Source organism: Aquila chrysaetos, chromosome 7 (genome assembly GCF_900496995.4).
Source record: "Aquila chrysaetos chrysaetos chromosome 7, bAquChr1.4, whole genome shotgun sequence".
Classification (NCBI taxonomy): Eukaryota; Metazoa; Chordata; class Aves; order Accipitriformes; family Accipitridae; genus Aquila; species Aquila chrysaetos.
In genome coordinates, this window is record NC_044010.1 from 21269643 (window position 1) to 21276009 (window position 6367).

Below are 6367 nucleotides of genomic sequence, written 5' to 3' on the forward strand. Positions count from 1 at the left end.
TAAACCTAACAATGTAGCAGTATTTGATTACCGCATGTGGTAAAATTGAGACTCAGTAAGATTAAGTGAATGGCTGATGTCAATATTAAAACAAAAATGTGGTTTCATGCATGAAGATATTGTTCAGAAGCCACCGAGATTTCTGTAGCATAGTAGATTGGCTTGCAAAAAAATAGGAAAGAAGGAATGTTGGGATTACATTCTTTAGTCTCTAGCCCTGGGCTAGTTTAATTTTCTAATACTCTTATTTTCAGTGAAGAGTATCTATTCCTAAATTTTAAAAGTAATATCACCTTTTCATTGTCTCCTACCAAAAATCTTTGGGTTTGATTAGAGCCTAGGCAATTTAAACAAACAGAAGACCTAGCTATTTTCATTTTCATTTATGGCCCTATAAGCTGTGGATGCACTGAATGAGTCAAAAGCTCTGCAAATAAACTACAAATTTTAATGAAGTGATATTTAATTTACTGTCTTTTAAAAAATGTCCTGTTACTCAAGTGGATGGTGCAGTATGTCCTGTGGTTCTTAAAAAAAGAAGATTAATCAGATTGTTTCCTGTGTTGAATATGTTCTTAACTGGTTGCTATGACAATCCTCTTCCATTTTCTTCCTCCCATGTAGGCTTATCTCTTTTTGATTCTACAGAGGAAGTTTGCCAAGGTAAGAAGTAAGATATTTCTCCTTTTTTTTTTCTACTTCAAGGATTTTATGTTTTGAAAAAGAGTTACAGCCAAAGACTTAGATTTCCAGTGTGTTTGTTCTTATTCTGCTTTTTAAGATTTACAAATGAAATATGTAGGATTTTAGTCTTTACAAAAGACACAAGCAATAATTTTTCACTTAAGAGAAACTAAATGCTCTTGTCATGAATCAAACCTCTGATGACGATGAAAATTATTTCTTTAAGAACTTACCGTAGAAAATACCACATGTACAGAAATCACCGTGCCTATGCAGGGTAGTTTAAGCGACTGTTTTACACAGCTGCCCAGCAGGAGTTTCAGTGGTGTGATTACGCAGAGAATCTCACAGAAATCTATTTTTAAAAACTACTCGATGAAAAGAACAATGTAGCTGGAGAGAAGAATAAAGCCTGGCTTTACTCTTTGCTAAGCCAGATTTACTTGTTTCTTGTTCTCAAATGTTGGAAGTATGGATACTCTAAAATTCAAAGTGAAGTTTAAATTTGGTTTCCCTGAAACTTCTTGAAACAATTTACCTAAATCATTTTGTTAGCAAAGTGCCTTTAACAGGTTTAGGGATCCTCTTCTTAAGTGTTGGAAGGATGTGGTTCTGTGGAGAGATTGCTTGAGGCTTTTAAGAGAAGGGGTAAAAGCAAGAAGAGGTTTAGCCTGTCCTTTCTTGTTTAAGTAGGGAAGGTGTGCTGTCAGATTCACAATTCTGAAGAAAGAAAAAAAACATTTTTAACACTTCCTTCATCCTTTCTGTTTATAGTTCTCAGCTGTGCATTTGTATCATTTTTCTCTTCTGCTCTTCTTACATTTCATGTGGTCTTTTAAAGTCAGAATAGGCTACCAGTTCTTTGTTCTGAAATACTTCTTTACTGTTTTTCTTTGTGATCTTTACCTGATCTTCCTTAGCATCTTCACCTTCAGATCCAACTTTTTCCTGCAGAGAGCTGAGAAATATTGAAAAAGGAAGTAAAATAAATATCATTAAGCATCTAATACAAACGGATTGGAAAGTATGTCTAGTAAACTAAAATATTCTTACACTTACATTTATCTTAAATGTTTCCCTTGAGCTCTGTAGGCCCTGATTTCTAATTTTTCTCAAGAATGGTTCTTTTCTTGGACTCATTTTTGTAATGTGCCTGGCAAATTTTTGGGATAAGAACATAGTCATACTGGATAATACTTAAATTAAATGAGGTAGGATCTGACAATGGCCATTAGTAGATGTGGATCGAAGGGTATCATAAGACTCTACGTACAAAATCTCCTCTCACATTCCAAAAGTTTGTGGCTCAAGGACTACCTGTGCCAGAAGTTATTTCTTTTCGTATAAGGTGTGATGAATTTTCCCTCCCAAGAACTTAACCCATAGGAGGCATCTGAATTTTCAACATTCACATCATCCTGCTTCGGGAAGTTCCACAGCTTAATGGTAAGAAGATCCTTTGTTTTGTGTTTTGCACTCAACACCTGGTAACTTTCCTAGTTCTTATGTGGGAAGATACAATTTCTTCATCATTCTAGTTATGCCACTCTTGATTTTAGTGATCTCTATTGCAACTCCTATTATTTTTAACTTTTCAAGCTCAGGAGTCCTAGTTGATTAAGTCCCCTTATAGAAACAATTTCATACCTTTCACATCCTTTTTGTCCCTGCCTGAACTTTTATCACTTCCATGTTACTCTTTCCAAGTTGCAAAAGATCAGACCTGTACACAATTTTAAGTTGTGGGTGTACTACAGATTTATACAAGGTGAGGCAGTACATTCCGCCCCCCACCATGTGCCAGCAGGAAACAAAACTTCTCCAGGAAGGGAGAAGGGGAAGGAAACCCTGGAGGCTGCAGGTTGAAATTTGAACTGGCCAATTGAGATGTGCCAGGTACACCTGAGGTGACCCTCCTGGCCAATAGAATTAAATGACCACAGGTCAGATTCGACAGGGGTATAAACGGGGTCCCACCGGAGGACATGTGGGAATCAGTCCTCCTTGGAGCAGCGGGTCTGCAGTCGGGGACTCCCCCTCGGGTCGGGGCACCGCCCGAGGTAACTCCTCGAGGGAGAGAGCCCTCAGCTTTTTGGTGAGTGATATGCGCATTTTGAGCCATCACTTTAAATCTTGGGGATTCTTAAGTCAGCCGTGTAGTATTAATTCTCTTTACATCATTGAGCCTGTGGTTTTATAAAATGTTACCGGACTTCTGACTAACTTTTGCTGAAGAATAAATCTGAGTTTTAACACCTGTTGAATTTGGTTAGTTGTGCATCCGTAACACAGGGTTATAAATCATGAGAGTTTTGCTCTCTTTTCTGTTTGTTTTTTTTTCACCCACCACCAAGCATTCAGTTTAGGACTGCTGTCCCTCCAAGATCTCATTCCAAAATAGCAATAGTTATGTTAGAGTTGATCATTTCATATATCAAGCTAGGATTATTTTTGTGCAACACATTACATCTACCTATCTTGAATTTCAACTGCCTTTATCATTAGCTACTGTGTCCTTTGCTAGGTCCTTTGACAGTGGTTCACTCAACCATAATCTATACCATCCTCCTTGATAACTTGGCATCATCAGCTAATTTTGCCATGCCCTTTTCCAGATCACTTATGAATATGCTGAAAAGAAAAAGCATAGACCCCCATGGACTTTTCCTTTGCTATGAAAACTCCCCATTCACTAATACCTTTTTTTCCTTTCTTTTAACCAATTATTTGTCTATGGAAGATCCTTTTCTCTTATTTCATGATTGTATGTTTTCCGTAAGAGCCTGTGGTGAGAACTTTTCTGAAATTCATGGAGATTAGCATTAAAAAGGCCTCTTTTATCCATATTCCTTCAACTCCTTTAAAAAAATCTAACAATCTGTGTGTCCGGAGTTACCCTTCAAAGGATGTGTTGATTTTTCTTTTCCTGTTTGTGCAGCAGTCCCTCAGTTCCTTGATAATGCTTCTACTCATTTTCCTGGTAGGTTTATCAATTTGCAGTTCCATGGATGTCAGATCCTCAAAACCTTTAAAATATTGATTAGATATTTGGCCACCTCTCAGTCATCACATGTGAGTGCAGAGAAGTTATACACTACAATCAGTAGGCAAGGTATTTTATTCTTGAATTATGCTAAAATGCTGGGTAAGTATCATATGAGCCCGAAAAATTGTTGCCATTCATTTAATCTATTCAGTCCACAACCTATTCTGTCTGCACTGTGATTTGATTCAGATCCTCTGCTGAGAAAGACTAGAGTGAGATCCAAATTCCAAAATAAAATAAAATAAAAAAATTTAATCTTTCTGCTCTCATGTTATATTTTGCTAGTTCTGGCCCCCAGATGTTCTTCACAGATTTTTGCTCTGATATGTTTCAGAAAAGGATCTATTGTTTTTGTGATGGGATGTAGGAACCAATGATCTAGTTGCCTTAAAGCTGCACATGTTTAATATCTTTATCTTAATTCTTTATTACAAGAAGTCTTTTAATAACTGTTCTGTTTGTCTGACAAAAAAGGAAGATGTGGCTTGCAGATATTTGGGAGATAATACACTTTAATGCAAAGCCAAAAAGGGATGTTTCTGCATGTTCCTATAGCACTACTAGTTAATCTATGTGTGGATGAATTTGGAGTGTGAGCAATGTTGTAGGTCTTTCTTAGATATGTTAGAGAAAGTTGCACCACAGATATTACATGTTGTGTTCAAATTGTTCTTCACATTGAGTTTTTCAGACTGGGCATTTTTTTCCAGACATTTGGTAAATCCAAAAGAAACTTGGATTCCCTCCTCTCAGCTGGCAGAAGAATAAACTATGTTTATTTTCAGTGTAGTTTGGAACATCTTTTGAGTTACGAATTCTACAAGTCCTAAAACAGTGTCTTACCAATTTTCCTACGTAATCATAACCCGCAGAGCCCCCCTGGTAGTACAATGTGCTCTTCTGTTAAGTGGCTACTCTCTTAACCTTCCCAGGCTGGGTAAGACCTGTGAGGTAGCTACTATATGGCACTAGAGCAAGACAACACCAATGAACCAATAAGCTGTACATGTTTCTGTGAACACAGGTCATTTTGCCATGCTGAAGACCATATAATAGAGTCACAGAATCATGAAATGGCTTGGGTTGGAAAGGACCTTTAAAGATCATCTAGTCCAACCACGCTGCACAACTCTGTTGACAGTTCAGGCACAGGAACAGTAGATTTGAGTTTTTTATTGACACTGTGCTATATAGATAAGTAAAGCACATTATATTTTATGAATACAGCTTCTTGCCTGTATCGTACAACTGTCCTGCTCTGCTGCTTCGAAGAAAGGCTAGATTTTCTCACAGCTGTTTTCTGTAATTCAAAGGCTCAGATTTTAGAGAACTGTTTTATTTTTCCTTTGCTGTAGTTAAATTACTTAAATTGACACCTTTCAGAATCTATTTCTCCTATTTAAGAGTCCTCTGTGGTAGTTCTTTGTTTCTTGTGTGAGCATTATCCCAGATTTACCGTAGACACTGTAACAAAGAGTAGGCAGCTGTAGCTGTGCTTTTCTAATGTCAAACAATCTCTGTCAGCGTGGCTGTTCCTCCTCCTGTATAGATTATTTTTGTTTGTGTTTGGTTTTCTGTTCGTAGTGGAGCCACAAGGGATATGTCACTAGCCCACCTGCAATGTCTAAACCCTTATGTAGTTCAGTTTCTCAGTATGTCTGTAGAAAACCAAAACATCCAAATCCCATATTGGATGGCTAGCACAAATAAGGTTGGTTTCCACAGTGCAGCTTTGAACAATTCTAAATATTCCTGTCATGTTGCATTTTACATAACATTGCCATTATACATGGACTACATTTAGACATCTCAGAGGTGAACATAATAGATGTCATGATGAGAAATTAGAAAACGTTAAGAATGCTTGGTGGCCCCAGTGAGATCAGAAATACAAAAGATCAATTAATAGCTCTGCCAGTCAATCTATTATGCAGATCTCAGTAACGGAGATAAAGCATTTTTGTCAAGGTAACAAACACATCTTCTCCAGGATGACCTAATAAAAATGCTGTTTACATGTTTCTTCTTAAATGAACTGTGTATCTTCCATGCTTGCTTTCTCATCCCTTTCCTAACTGAATTTAAAATATCAAATTACCTTCTAAAGCAGTTTCCCCAGTCTGCACCTGGCTTCTGGCAAGTTGGTGGGTTTATGCCTTTGCTCAGGCTTCTCCTGAGATCTGAGACCAAGTGGGGAGAAGGGGCAGGACTCCTGCTTTTCTAAAATTTGCTTTGCTAAATTTGGAGTTCTCATGATTTGTGAATCACAGCTCTTTAAATAGATGGAAATTATGCTTGCAGGAGAGCTAGCAGCTCCTGCTCCTGCTGTGCTTGCAGGCAAGTGGGATCACAGAGCTGGGAGCTAAATTCCCGCAGAGCCGAATCAGCAGCCAGAAGGCAGCAGGACCCCATTTTTCTGGGGAAAGTGGGATCCTTGCCCCTGCAGAAGGCAGCACATTTAGCTGAGTGCTGGGTTCAGCAGGAGCTGAGAAACAGAAGCAGCCACTTTTTACAGAGACGAGAGAGACTGCTGTGCAGCAGGGTGGTGACAGCTGCCTCCCAGGAGAGGCCCTTCCAAAGCACCTGTATGAGTGCAAGTACCCCAGTATTCCCCAAATGAGTGGTGGCACTGTGATG

The 6367-nt window shown here is 38.3% G+C and overlaps 1 long non-coding RNA gene across 2 annotated transcripts; it reads right to left on the reverse strand.

Moving 5' to 3' along the window:
• Positions 1-734: 734 nt before the first annotated feature.
• Positions 735-5913, reverse strand: LOC115343893. Of its 2 annotated transcripts, XR_003924322.1 has the most exons (4): positions 5829-5913; positions 3581-3702; positions 1505-1632; positions 735-1404 (listed from the first exon to the last, which is right to left on the reverse strand). It is a non-coding gene; the product is annotated as an uncharacterized LOC115343893 (long non-coding RNA). The 2 variants fall into 2 exon arrangements; XR_003924321.1 differs by lacking the exon at positions 735-1404 and having other exon boundaries at positions 1443-1632.
• Between the last annotated feature and the right edge of the window lie 454 nt (positions 5914-6367).